Raw genomic sequence first — 15,325 nt, forward strand, 5'->3', positions numbered from 1 at the left:
TTTTATTGGAAGACAGCTGTTTTGGAAAGTCAAAGAGGCCATACCGAGATGGTTTGGACATGTCCAGGGGCGAGAGTGAATATTGGATTGGATTGGATTTGCCTTTATTAGTCTCGCAGTGGAGAAATTTACATTTCACAGCGGTAAAGTGATGAAAGGAATGAAAGTAGAAAAAAAATACATGAGCTGCTGGAAAGGCAGCCACTCTTGCGGCGCCGTCTTGAAGTCAAAAGAACCAAAAAAAAACTACAAAACAAATAATATGACACCACAAAGACGCCATGACAAAACAAAGACACAGTCATTCATTCTTCAGGACTTGCTGTACCCTCTTTGTGATGACATGAAGCAGTTCTAGATGAAAGAGGAGAGGATATATATATATATATATATATAGTAAAGTCTCGTGTTACTATTAAATTATGATGGAAGTGACGCAACGGTGCTCAGTGTGGCACCAAGTCCCGCCCATAGTTTCCAGAACAATCTGGACGAGATTCATGGTGAGTCGCAATTCTCTGATGGTCTGTATTAACGCGCATTTTCATGACAATATCTTATTTTGTTTCCCCTTTTGTACTGTCTAGTGTTATCTAATTAGTTCCCTCATTCATTTCGAGTCCAAATTACTTTTTGTGTCATTATTTAATTCACGTTTTGTCGAGTGGAACTTTGAAGCACATTGGCTTCATAATGCTTTTGTGTTGCGCAGTTAATCACAAGACGAAACCCATGCGACTTCACCCATCCCTTCTGTCATACTGTGTTGCAGGTAATAATTGCTTCATTTCGTTTTTATTGTACAATACTTAGTTTCTTGTGTCGTGTTTCATTTGCCCATGAATGTTTGTGGCGGGTTGAACTGTGCGCCCTTGCAAGCGCACCGGAGTCCAAGGGGTCGTGTATTGTCATGATCTGGTTGGCGACCAACGGGTGGCGCTGTCGGCCCCGCCTGCACCTGCACAGGTGGTGGTCGTCCGGATCAGTGGCGGACTGCCACGTTTGGATTGGCGACCAACGGGTAGCGACGTAGCCCTGCCTGCAGCCTCGCAGGTGCTGGTTGTTTTAATCAGTGACACTTAAAAGGACTCTCGGCACGACCATCCGGTGTCGGTTCATTGTTTGTTTGTTGCATGTTTTGTCTGCAATTGCATCTATTGTATGCTGTGCATGTGTTTGTTTAACCTTGGCGGACTTTTACACTGGGTTTTCTTTTGATACTTTTTTCCGTTCAGATCATTTTGATGTTTTACATTTTGTTCCTGCTGACCTTTATTTTAATAGAATTTGTCAAACAACCGCCTGCTCCCTCCTCCCTGCTTTTTGGGATCCGCACCCGCCATCACCACCTTGCAAACCGTGACAGAATGAACCGACCAACCATCGGATCCCGCAAGTACATCGGACCCGTCTCATTTCCACCCTGTGCCTGGCAATGCCACGTCCACGTTAGCCCACGCCTCGTCGAGTTTGAATTGCGTCACTCGACGAGCCGTAACATCCACGTCAACGTCCGGCCGAGACCTCCTTCCAGGTGGCCGTCAAGGGTGACACTGGGTGTCTGGCAGTGCACGCCCATGTCAAGCCATGGTGTCGTCGTGCATGACGAATTGAGTCGCATCCACGACGAGCCGTGCAACGTCCGCGTCAACGTCAGTCTGAGACCCCACTCACCGCTGGATCCCGGAGCGGCTCAGGACTGGTCTCGTTTCCCCGGTGCCGGGCAGTTCACGCCCACGTCGGCGCCCGGCTGAGACCTGGTCCCATACGGCCGTCTGGGGTGCCACTCTACACCTGGCAGTTCGACGTGCGCATTGAGCCATGCATCGTCGCATGAAAGTGCGAGAGGGATCGCACTCACGCCCACGACGATCCGTGCTGCGTCTTCGTCCACCCCAGGCCGAGTCCCGTTCCCATCAGGCCACCGCCCGTCGTTTGCTGGAGAGGCAGCGGTTGCCGTCTCCACCATTGTTCCCTGGCGAGTAGACCTTTTGGGAGAGTGTTGGGACTTCTGGAAGCAGCCCCTTGAAGGGGGGGTACTGTCATGATCTGGTTGGCGACCAACGGGTGGCACTGTCGGCCCCATCTGGACCTGCACAGGTGCTGGTCGTCCCGATCAGTGGCGGACTGCCACGTTCGGATTGGCGACCAACGGGTAGCGACGTCAGCCCTGCCTGCAGCCTCGCAGGTGCTGGACAAATTTTCAGTGGTGGGCCGTCAGGGCCTACTCGGCTTTCTTTACTTCCTACAGATTGCAGGGAGCACGGATATGCCGTCTTTGTCAGATGTGTGATAACTTTTAACTTTACCTCACAAGATAAATGCACCATTCCTGGATGTACTGCAATACCAGGTCATTGCGTGGAGCGGAAGGAGCAAGCCCCTGTTTCATCTCCAGATTCCGAAAATCAAAATAATATTTGGTCCCCATATAGGGAACATATCAGATATTAAACTGATAAGTATGAAAATGAGCAGAACTGTAGATCTCATGTGACCGATCCTCTCTCGGGAGACGGCCCTGGTGGTGTCGGGCTCACAAAGCAAACCTGTAGGAAGTCGAGCATCCGAGTGAATTTTTCAGCCAGGCATAAGTCCGCATTTGAGTTGTTTTGGTAAAAGGACAACAATTTCAGTCAGCCTCGATAGGCTTGACACAAGGGGTCTGTAGCCTTTCCAAAAGGCCGAGAAGCGATAAATCCAAAGGGCCAGGGGTGGAAAACTTCATGGTTTACCGTGCGGGTGTAACCGGCCTCAGGCCTAGGGGGTACCTGAGGCGGTTCAAACGCGTCACAGGCAGGTAGCACTGTGAACGACGAGGAAAGACGACACGAGACAACCGTGTTAATCAGCTTCACACAACGGCATTTATGACAACTCATCAAAACATCAATTCAGCAATTTCAATATCAGAATACATTCATGTGTAGATCTATACATTCAACATCTATACATTGTATATATCCTCCACATTCGCACATGCTTATGCACGTCTGCCCGCTCGTGTGTGTTGTACTGGGAACTACAATTGACATCCAAAATCCAAATTCATCAAAGCCACAAAATATTCATCAAAGCCACAAACAAGGTTTCATATCTAGCATCGCCCAATAAGTCCCCAATTACTTTAACATCTTGAGAATGTCTAACACTTATTATTTTGAATACCTGTGAACGACGAGGAAAGACGACACGAGACAACCGTGTTAATCAGCTTCACACAACGGCATTTATGACAACTGCGCATGCGTGAGCTGAGCCTACATCGCCTTCCTCTGTTCCATTCACAGGCGCGTAGCGCCCTCTCCTGACTTGGTAGTCTAATCGACTAACATACAATAACAGAGGTCGTTTCTAACCCCCTACACTCTCCCCTGTTTTAAAAGATGTCCCCCGACATCTTGACTATACCAACAAGTAGTCAAGTACCAGTAGAAGCACAGTCATCTGTCTGGTCTCCGTAGGGTGGTGTCAATCACCTTCTACTGCAACTACATTCAAGTCCATACCGTCGGGGTAGAGTAGCAATAGTGTTCAGGTCGCACTAGATAATGAGTCGTGGGGTAAGGCATGCAAGTATACAACACATTTACCCCAGGTCTCCAAGCCTAGTATGATGGATGACCCAAGTGTTCATATGTAAATATCTCTCTGGGTCTTAGAGTACGAGTAGACCTTCGTGGCAGCGATTCCATTCCACTTTGTGACGCGGTGTCCGATTCCACCAACTCCGCCGGCGCTCCTGCATCACCCTCATTATCATCCATTACAAGTTGTTCCGGGCTTCCCTCAGCAGGCAGGCTGTCAGCTGGTGTTGGTTTTGGTAATGATGCTGGTACGACCAATGGAAACGCTTTCTCTAGCTGCTGCCCATCCTCTGGTTCCGTAGTTTGTGCCTGGGGGTGGAATTCTGATGCCACAGCTCTTAAATTTTGCGGTTCAGGTTGAGACACCTGATGACTGCCTGTCCTCCTTGTATACACAGGTAACCGTCGGAGATTGTATGAACATCCCTCCTCTTCATCTGAATATCCAGACTCCTGCCCAACTGCTTCCCTGCTATAAGCCTGTCTGTCTAGCTGTTTTTTCTGCTTCTTTGCCTGTCTGTCTAGCTGTTTTTCCTGTTTATTTGGCTGTTCAACTGGCAAATCATTGACAGACATTAGGAGATTACGGTGCAACACACGGGTAGTTTTGTCTCCGTTTTCTGCCTGAACCTTGTACCCTGGTCCATCTCCCACTCTTTCAGTGACCCGGTGGACTTTTTCCTCCCAGTAAGCCCGGAGCTTGCCAGGTCCACCCCTCTCAGATAGGTTCCTGACAAGTACACGATCCCCTGGCTGGAGTGCAATGCCTTTAACACCACGGTCATAGTATTTCTTCCTTTTTTCAGCGCTCTTTTGACTGTTCTCGGAGGCAATTCTGTAAGCATCTTGCATTCGACAGGCCCACTTACGTGCATATTCCTGTCGGCTTTTTACTTCTTCGTCCGCTGTCAGACCAAAAACTAAGTCAATGGGCAACCGGGGAGACCTTCCATAGAGGAGGAAGAACGGTGAATAGCCAGTGGACTCATGTCTTGTACAGTTGTACGCATGAACTACATGAGGCAAATAGTCTTTCCACTCAGCTTTCCTTTCTTCTTGGAGAGTGCGTAGCATCTGTAACAATGTTCTATTCAGACGTCCTACAGGGTTGCTCTGCGGATGGTATGGGGTGGTTCGGGAATGCGCAATGCCAGACAACTGTTGAAGCCGCTGGAATAGACTGTTTTCAAACTCCCGACCTTGATCATGATGTAGTCTCTCTGGATAAGCGAACCGTGGAATAAAATCACTAAAGATTTTCTCAGCAGCAACCTTGCCTGACTTACTCTTAGTCGGGTAGGCTTGTGCAAAACGAGTAAAGTGGTCTACCAGGACTAGAATATACTCATAGCCCCCTTTACTTGGCTCCAGATGGAGATAATCAATCGAAATGAGCTCAAATGGAGCACTAGTAGTGATTTTTCCGGAATGGTGGGGCGTTTCTGTTTAATGCAGGAACACTGGCGAATGACGTAGTTTTCTATTTCGTGCTGCATGAATGGCCAATAGAACCTCTGCCTTGCAAGGTTGATCACCTTGTCAGCTCCAACATGACCCATGTCATCATGCAGGTGTTTAAGCACCGTCGACTTCAGCTTACTAGGGAGAACGAGCTGTTTCCATTTCCCCGCCTGTCTGTATAAAATCCCCTTGTCCAGTTTCAGTCTATTCCATTCGTGTACTAGTCTCCTTGCCTCTGGTCCCATTTGTCTTTTATCTTTGTCATTGGGGTTCCATCCCCTCCTCTTCAGTGTCATTACCTCAGAGATTGACGCACCCTCTTCCTGAGCAGCTCTGATATCATCTGGAGTGATAACGGGGACCGTCACCGGAAGAAAATCCTCACCATCAGAGATGAGTTGCAACGCCGCCATCCATGGCACATCCTCCTCAGCCACAGCCTTGTTCCCCTGCCATATGGTGGAAACCACGTCTGGGGGCAAAGTTTCAGTGTGCTCCTCTGTGTGTCCTTCCAGCTTAACTGGATAACGCGACAGTGTGTCGGCATCAGCATTCGCCTTGCCTGGCCTGTACTTTATTGTGAAGTGGAAATCCGCCAATTCACCCACCCAGCGGTGTCCGGCAGCATTGAGTTTGGCCGTGCTTAGAACGTACGCGAGAGGGTTATTGTCCGTGTACACAGTGAATGTGGGTGCATAGTAGAGATAATCTCGAAATTTGTCGCAGATTGCCCACTTCAACGCCAGAAACTCAAGCTTTCCAGAATAGAGATTATAATTTTTCTCCGAAGGTGAGAGTGTTCTGGATCCATAAGCAACAACGCGAAGTTTATCTGATAAAGCACAGCCCCCAGACCTTCATTGGATGTGTCAGTATTTAACACAAAGGGCAGATTAAAGTCTGGGTAGGCTAAAATAGATGGACCGGTCAATATAACTACCAGGCAGGAGACCATAGCACTGTGTTGGGGCCCCCACTGGACAGGGGTACCAGAGGGAAGCTGGCCTAACTTGGTGACTTTCCTTTGGCATGCAGCAGTGTTGTTAACTGGCCTCTGGTCAGGCTGAGTTTGGCGTGCAACAGTGTTGTTAACTGGCCTCTGGTCAGGCTGAGTGGACCCCTCTCCCAGTTTAAACAGCGGCCGTGCAATCCTGGCAAAGTCCTGTACGAAGGATCTATAGTATCCCAAGAACCCCAATAGAGCTCTGACCTCCCCCACATTGCGTGGTTCTCTCTCTTTTAACTGCAAAACGGCTTCCAGGTCTTTAGGGTATGCGGACACCATCACTTGACACGAGACGACCTAAGTACCTCACTTGTCGTCTGAACAGTTCACATTTATTCGGACGTAGCTTTATGCCATGCTCCCTCAAGCGGTGAAACACTTTCATCAGGTCCTCTACGTGTTCATGAAATGATTTTGAAAAGCAGAGAACGTCATCCAGATAAGGAGAGCAGCATTCGTCCCTCAGGCCATCAAGAACGCCCTCCATACATCTTTGAAAGGCTGCTGGGGCATTAGTTAGGCCAAATGGGAGGCGGAGCCACTCGTACAGCCCCCAAAGGGTGCTGAAAGCCGTTAGATGCCTGGAACTGTCATCAACAAAGCCCTGGTGGTAAGCACTGGCTTGGTCGATTGAGAACCAAGCGTAGCCCCCCAGGTTATCTAGCAGGTCCTGAATGCGTGGGAGTGGGTGACGATCGGGGACCGTTTTGCGATTTAGCTCCCTAAAGTCAGCGCACAGGCGCAAGCTTTTATCTTTTTTCCTAACACAGACGACAGGGGATGAGTATGCGGAAGTGGATTTTCTTATCCAACCATGGTGAAGTAGGTTTTGCACATAGTCTTTGACCTCTTGGTAAAGGGGTTTTGGAATGGCATTGTAACGCTTTTGCGTGTTGTCAGTGAGTTGGATCTTGAGTTGCAGGTTTGGAATGCAACCTATATCAGCATCACCTCTTGCAAAGACATCTGACTCTTCATACAACATGTCTCTGGCAATCCCCTGTTCTTCCTCTTTGAGATGTGACAGGTCAACCGGAGGATGCCATTTGTCTGTGGTCAGATCCGAGCAGATTTGAACGGTGGGACTGTTTAGCGGCTTTGGATGGTCGGAGCACTCCTTAAAGGGCATGACCCCAGTAACTTCCTCAATTGAGCCCAGATTAGTTCTCTGTGAAAGATGAATGTCATGTTTACTAACATTCTGAATGGGAATTTTTACAATTTTTGTAGGCCCACTGGGTACATGTACTAGTGCAGAGAACGGCTCTAGCCCCTCAGGGCAGTTGTTCCCTATACTGGGCTTAAATAGCATTGTTCCACCCTTGGGCCATGCTTTGACTCTGCACTTCACCTCCCATATCTTACCCGCAGGAATAATGAGTCCCAGCCTGCACCAGTGAGTGCAGGCCAGTTCTATTATGTGCCGTGCCAAAGATTTAAGAATCTTTTGTGATTGTCTCCTTTTTCTTCTTTTTATTAACCGATACGATGTTAAATATGTTCATCAAGGGGGATATGTTAGGGCAATTCGCTATACGAACACATTTTAAACATCTTTTCCCTTTCCTTACACATCGTTTTATTTTCTAGGAATTCCTTTCATGACGTCACACCCTGTCCGACTTTACAAAAGCTCTCCCAAACAGCCTATCTTGCTCTCTCTCTTCGCTCTTCTCCCTTCTCCTCTCAGGCTGCCTTCCCCTCGGGGTAGGCAGTTACATTTTGCGCTGTCCCAAAGATGAAAGAATGTTTTTGTTTTTACTTTTGATTCCGGCTTCATTAAATATGACCCTAACAGTCCCCAAACACTGTAATGATGAGGTTATCATCCCAAATAACAGTGATGATTTTTTTCCTGTCTTTGTAGACTCTTGATGTGATGTAAGTGGAAATATATGTAACATAAACCCGCCCCCTCCCTGCACCTGCTGGGTGAGATGCGCTTCTTTTGCGATTAGTCGTCTTATTGTGTTTCAAGTTGTGAAAAATGGGGCAGGCAACTTTATGGCCAACTTTTCAGAGTTGTCTGCCCCGGTGTCCGTTAACTTTTTGTCATGAGTTTCAGACACTGGTATTATCGATCTTTATTACTGTGTCTGCGCACACACTTTCTGCTGACCCAAATATGCACGGCTTCCCAGGCATACGGGCTGTCCAAAAATCGCTCTCCCTGCTAACGGAGAAGCCACCCAACACACACGCTCGGACTGAGGCGGACGTCGAAGCAAAAAAGTTTTACCGGTTGCCCTCGCCCCGGCCGTACCCCGCGCCGACGAGCGGCCCGACCCAGGGGCCGTCTGCAACGCCGACTCGTCCAACCCGCCCAACCCACCATCTCGCCGCGCTGCAGAATGAACTCTCTCAAAGAGGCAGCGGCGCCGACCGTGAGCCCGACGCGGCGTTTGCGTCGGGCTCACCCGATTGAGCGCTGGCACCCACTGACCCCCTTGCTGTGCAAGTGAGATGCTGTCATGCTGGAGAAAATTGTCTGAAATTGTTAAGAAACAGTAATTTTGTATCCTATTTTGTACAATGCTCCGGCAAATAACTATCCTACTTGTTCGATATTGTCACGTTTGGATTGACAGCTGGGGGCGGAACCGCGCCTCCCCGCTTCCCCCACCTCCTTCATCAGGACAGAAAACGGGACGCTGTCAAATGGTATTTATACTTTGTATTACCCTGGGCTTTCTATATCTTCGGTGCTCGGTCCGAGGCCCCCCGCCACATTCGGTAATTATTTCGGCATTCATAATCCAATGTGTTGAGAAGCACTGTGCATCTGCCCTTGTCTGCTGGTAAAATAGTAATATTTATGTCTTTTTGTAGAGTAGTTAAGGCCTTTCTCTCTTCTAATGTTATGTTGGACGGAGGAAGTTTGGCATTACTGAGAAGGGCTGATATTTTGATGGGCAGATCATCTGCCTCCGCATATGAAAGTTTGTTATTTTTAATAGCCGATTCAGTAGCTGTGATATAATCTATTGTAGGTATAGTTTTAGGAGTCACTGAGAAATTTAAACCTTTGGTTAGTACCGCCTTTTCTGTCTCTGAGAGATCTCTGTCTGACAAATTTTTGATCCAATTCTCCCTTGAAATCTGTTCATTCCTAATTTTTCGCGTGTTTACCAGTAGTTGAGATTGTTTCAGTAAAAGTAATTTTTGAAATTTACCCTTTTGTCTTTCTTTGGTTTTGCTGTGGTGCCTCATATAACCGGATTTAGTAAATTCACACACTTCCTGATAGATTTTGTGGGTGAGTTTAGTTTGTAATCGCTGATAATAAGTTTCTATATCTGACTGTTTGTTTTTTATCTCTATGTTAAGTCTCCTAATTCGCAAATTTTCTCTAAACTATACGTTTAAGATTAACTGGCTGCGTAATTATCTGTGTAGCCCTGATGCAATCTGGAATTTCATTCCAAAATCCATATTTTCCCGACTTGGTGGTCTCTCTTTCTTGCTGAAATGTAATTGTATAACCATTCTTTTTCTCCGCATTCATGTATGATCTGGAATAACTGTCATATTTTGTACAAAAACAAATCACTGTTTTTGTCGAGATGGATTGACTGGGGTATCATTTATGTAAAGCAACTTTTTAACACAAACAATTTTTTAATCAATACGCATCAAATCCCTGTGACCCTTAAGGACTTTGCCATCGTTATGGATGCCATCCCAAGTGGTATCATAAGCCTGTTCAAGGGTCACTCCGCTACTCCCGACAGACCAGCGCCAACTCCAGTGACAGAAACTGCCCTGGGGAAACTCTGTTTCTCATCAATTGCTCGAAATCGGAACCGTGCAATTCGACATTTGTTTCAAAAATCTTTTGTCACGGTTCCCTACGTTGTTCATCACTGGAGAACGTATGTCCCAAATATCCCATGGGAAAAGGTTTGGACCCTTCCATATACATTTTTCATCTCAAACAAACAAAGAGAAATAACCTACAAACTTTTGCACCGTTGCTATCCTGTTAAACATAAAATACGGTCCTTACAGGATATATCTTGTACATTTTGTGAAGCTGAGCCTGAAACTGCAACTCACCTCTTCTGGGCTTGTCCCGAAACTACTCGCTTCTGGAATCACTTTGTCAAATACGTTCAATGTAAAATCACTTCTCCGTTCATATTTCATTACAAAGACATGCTGTTTGGATCGATGGGAAGGTTTCTTCAGCCGTCATCTGTACAAAAGTGAAGGTTTCGGACGTCCGAAACCTTCACTTTTGTACAGATGACGGCTGAAGAAACCTTCTCATCAATGGACCACTCCTGTACGACTGAGAGCTTACACAGACGTAATGCTGTTTGGATATTACAACAAGACCAACGATAAATATTTTATTATTAATTTATTAGTTTTTCTTGCCAAACATCATATTCATAAATCTAAATTTTGTGGGAAGAAATATTTGTAATATTTCAAAATGAAATGAAACTATATCAGAAAACAATTCAACCATCTGCCGACCCAAACGCTATCAAAACACATGATTTGTTGATGAAATATGGCATAGGATGATGTGCTTGCAGAATTCATCTGGTGCCCCCCCCCCTCTTTTTTTGTCAATTTCACTATCTTGTGCAGACTCGATGAAATGTTAAAATCCCTGGCACCCCCTCCCCCCGCTCTCTCTCTCTTCTATTTTTTTCTTCTCTCCTCTTTTTTCTTCTTGTATAATGATTATCTGTCAGGAACTCCTATTTCCTGTGCGATCAGGTACTGTCTCGTACGCGATTATGTCACCTGATGTATGTTACTGTCTCTTACGCAATTATGCGATTATGTCACCTAATGTATGTTGCCAACTATTTGGAAAATATCAAGTATGCAGAAAGATTTGCTGAGACACACCTCAGATTTACTTCTAAAAGCTCCACGAGCTATTCAAAACCAATGGTTTTGTGTACTTTTGTTGTCTTTTGTTTGCAGTGTTGTTTATTTGTTTCTGTTGCTTTGTATGTTTGCATGCCATTTGAATAAAAAAAAAAAAGGCGAGTTTTACAGCAGCTTGATATCAGTTGACCAACACAAAAGTAAGCTCGGACAAATGTCTGGTTCAGCTGAGCTTGGCGTACAAATGTATTCTGCTGAGCCAACATTGTACTTTTTATTTTTGAGAGTTTGCTCGCATTTGTCCGAGCAAGCTCTCGTATTTGTTGTCGTCACTGGATTTATAATGTCTCCACAGATTTTATTCTTTGAATACCGCCACCACCCTTGAACGATGAGACAGCCTTTTTTTTGTGTTGAACAAAAAGTAATTGTCTACTGTTGGTCCCTGCATTCTTCATCTATTTTTCTCTTAGCTCATATTTTCGCAATGATCCCGTTCTCTTCGAGAAGGGCGGGTTGAGGATTTTTTTTTCTCTGGGGTTTCTAGATAATGGCACACACTGCAGAAAGATGTAACAAACATAATTGTATACTATAAAATAGTGAATGTGTTTGCGAAATAGTTAATAATTAACAGTTAACAATGAAAATAGTTGACGACTAAGGAACATTATTGAACAGGCTCAATTTTATTATTAAATACAAATCAATACACAGTGATACCTTGGCTTACGAACTTAATTGGTTCGCAGATAGTGTGTAAGGCGAAAAGTGTGTATCCCAAACATTAATTTCCCAGAGGCAACCATTAAAATGAGGATAATCTGTTCCCAGGTCCCCATAAAACATAATTTTCTACTTTCTAATTTTCTAAGCCTTAAAAGTACACAAAATATAACTTATATTATGTATAATAAATGTGCTATGGTATTGTAATTAAAGAAATAAACTGTACAGTATAATAAAGTCATTTTATTTACCTTTGTGATGGTCGGTGATGGCTATGGAATGGAGTGGCCGGTTTCTTCAGCATTAAACACTTGATGAGGAACGTACACTTCTTCTTCCACCATCTTGAGGAAGGATTCCTTGTAAGCTATGGTAGCTTTATCGTCAGAACTGGCTGCCTCACCATGACGAATGACACCATGAATCCCTGTACGATGCTTAAAGTTCTCGAACCATCCGTGGCTAGCCTTGAAATCATCAATGGATGACGAACTTCCAGGTTGCCTCTTGACGATATCCGAGTGAAGTTCATGTGCTTTCTCTGCAATAATTTTACGTAATTCTTCATCAATTGTGTTCTGTTTAGCTGGGTTGAAAGCTTTTTGCATCAAGTTTACAGACGGCTTGTGCGGGTTATTTGTGGAGCCTGATTGATGGGATGTTTTAACCTTGCAGTCTACACTTTGTCTATCTAACTATCAATAAAGTTGAAACAAGTCCGAATTTCACTGTTTTCTATCCATTTTCTTCCTCTCTCTCTGTCGTCTGTCTATTTTTATTTGCATTTCTGTGTTTCTGTAACCCCCCCCCCCCTCACTGCTGTGTTCTTGATCAATCACGTGTGGGTTTAACCGAAGACTGGAGGCAGGGAACAGAGGACAAAAAAAGTCCGCTGCCATTTCCTTGTTAGAAGGGGCTCGTTCGCGAACGTCACACCACTCATTGTGGCGCTCCGTGTGTATCCGAAAAATAGTTTGTATGCCAAGATTAAATCCTCATGAATTTAACCTTCATAAGCCGAAAAGTTTGTTAGCCAAGGCGTTCGTAAGCCGGGGTATCACTGTACATGTCGGGGGGGTGGACGGATATTGATGCCTTAACATCCTTTAGTGTCCCAAACTCATCTTTGAAAACATCATCATGTTTTGTGAGTATTTCTGGAATTGACTGAGGCCTTGGACATGACAGCATTTTGTTTTTGATCACTGTTTTGATCGTTTCCCAGTTTAATTTAATTTTAGCTAGACACTCTTGTCCACAGATTGACGGTCCATTAACTCGCACAACTATTAGTGGTAAGTCGGCAGTTTGATTTTCATATTTCACTTTTACAATAAAGTGACATTTTACAGGAATTGTGTTCGCCTAAATAGCCCTTTAATGCTATATGACTGCCCTCTACTGGTATACTTGAGAAGGACCGCTCATACATATTTTCAGAGATAATGCTGACTCCAGCCCCTGTGTCAATTTTCATTGGAACCTTTCTTCCATTTATGTCAAAAACGGCCCTGTCTGGTCTCTGACTGCCATTAGCACTATACACGTCGACTTGTAACATAGGAACATCGTCATCTTGTTCATCAGTTTGCACATAGCCAGTCATTTTACTATAATTTCTTTCTTTGCTGATCTTCCCCATTTCTTGTTGTTATCATTAGATGCCAGTGCCCGAGCCCAACATGCCTTTTGAATATGACCAACTTTACTACACTGATGACATTTTGAACCCTTCTAGTAACAGTCATTCGAACTATGGTTCGTGCCTTTGCATCGGTAGCATCTTCGTTGCTGTGTTGGTGAGTCTCCTCCCCTTCGGTTTTCTTGTGTACTGGCGTTATAACATCTTCACTTTTCCGCAACTGCTGTGTATCCCGGTGGGCAGTCTCCATGTTGACTGCTTGCTCCACGGCTCTTGTAAACGACATGCCATCCTCCGAGAGGATTCATCAGTGACTCACTGATGAATCCATCACGCAGAGCCTTGTCTAGTATGTCCCCGAAATCACACTTTATAGCAAGTTGGCGTAGCTCAGCGGCAAATTCCGTTACCCGCTGGCTGCTCTTCTGTACACATTGCAGTACCTGAATCGCTCCGAAATCACCAACGGCTTGGGCTCATAGTAGTTCTTCAATGTGGATCAAATTCCCGCAAAAGTCTAGTCTCTGGGTTTGGCAGGTTGCACTAATTTACAGATGAGTCCATATGTCCATGGAGCTCAATAAAATGACAACTTTCTTTGCTGTCGCTGAAATTTTGTGCCTCGAACAACAGTTTCATGCACTCCACATAGGCAGACCAGGATTCATTCTCGGGTTTAAACTCGTCCGGTCTTTGAGAAAAGTAAGCCACCTCACGTCACTATGCTTTTGAGGACAGGTGTCCGGCCCGCCACATCATTTTATTCGGCCCGCAAAAGCAAATAAAACTTGTGAAATTACATGATGTCCGAACCAAAATTTAAAATTGTTGTATGTAAATTGATGAGAAGGTTTCTTCAGCCGTCATCTGTACTTTTTTGAAGGTGTCGGACGTTTCGCTTCTTATCCAAGATGCTTCTCCAGCAAACTAAAGTCTTACTGGTAGTATCGGCCCTATATATATATCCCTAATGTTCAGACATGGCGGCGCCGGACACAGCTATGATAGGTCCCTACTCTCAGGTTGGGGGAGCAGAGGACCACTCCCTGCGGCCCCACCGATTGTTCCTACATTCCTGACTAACGACTGGCCTGTTTGCCCCACTCCCTCCGGTATCACCCCATCAGCATTACTAATGTTGCCTAACCTGTGTTGCCTAAGCAGGCTATTGTATGAACGATCCAAATTGAACCTCACCCCACCATATCGGTTTAAAGAAGGATTTAGCTGTTTTATGAAAATCGCTTCTTTTACTCCCCTTTCAAACCATCTATGTTTAACACTTATGAGCAACTAAAAAGGGACCCTTCCAATAGATACAAGAAAGAAATGATAGACTGTCTCCAAAAGTTAGAGAAATGAAAAGTTTAGTTTATCTAATTTCCAACAGATTCTTTTCTTACAGACAGCGGTGTTTTAGGTGTTCAATTGCCTGAATTGTTTCGCCGTGTAAATTAGTCATTGTTCTTGACTTCAGATTTGAAAACTAGTTATTCATTAATTTGTTGTGCATTCTGTATGTAATATGTGGAAGGGATGAAACATTCTAATGGTTTCCAAAAATTCATAATGGCCCTCGAGAGGAAACTGTAACTACAATGTGGCAAAAAAAAATGACTTTGACACCCTTGCTTTTGAGTATTTCCGACTCCCCTAAAATTTACTTTTACTAGTCGCCAGATGTGGTGTCTTGTATGATGAAGTAGACACACACATTTTGGATTGGATTGGATTTGCCTTTATTGGTCTCGCGGTGGAGCAATTTACATTTCACAGCAGCAAAGTGATGAAAGGAATGAATGATTTTGCTCATTATATTTCTATTGACCGTGACTCTCTTGTATCAGCAAACATGGGAACAGAAGAACATTTTCACTCATGCTGCAGTCGATAGCAAATGCAAGGTACGCAACTCCAAATGTCCAAACAACCCACAACCAAGTAACGTTTGTGGTTAATACACCACATTTCACATTGCAGTAGAACATCACTTGGGTTTTTTTGATGATAAAAAAAGAATGAAAAAAATACATATGCACAAAAACTATGCCT

The 15,325-nt window shown here is 44.8% G+C and overlaps 1 pseudogene; it reads right to left on the reverse strand.

Moving 5' to 3' along the window:
* Positions 1–2,316: 2,316 nt before the first annotated feature.
* On the reverse strand, positions 2,317–2,490 carry LOC148899681 (U2 spliceosomal RNA; annotated as a pseudogene).
* Between the last annotated feature and the right edge of the window lie 12,835 nt (positions 2,491–15,325).

This window comes from Hippocampus bargibanti, linkage group LG04, assembly GCF_051943395.1.
Source record: "Hippocampus bargibanti isolate YZ-2025 linkage group LG04, ASM5194339v1, whole genome shotgun sequence".
Taxonomy (NCBI): Eukaryota; Metazoa; Chordata; class Actinopteri; order Syngnathiformes; family Syngnathidae; genus Hippocampus; species Hippocampus bargibanti.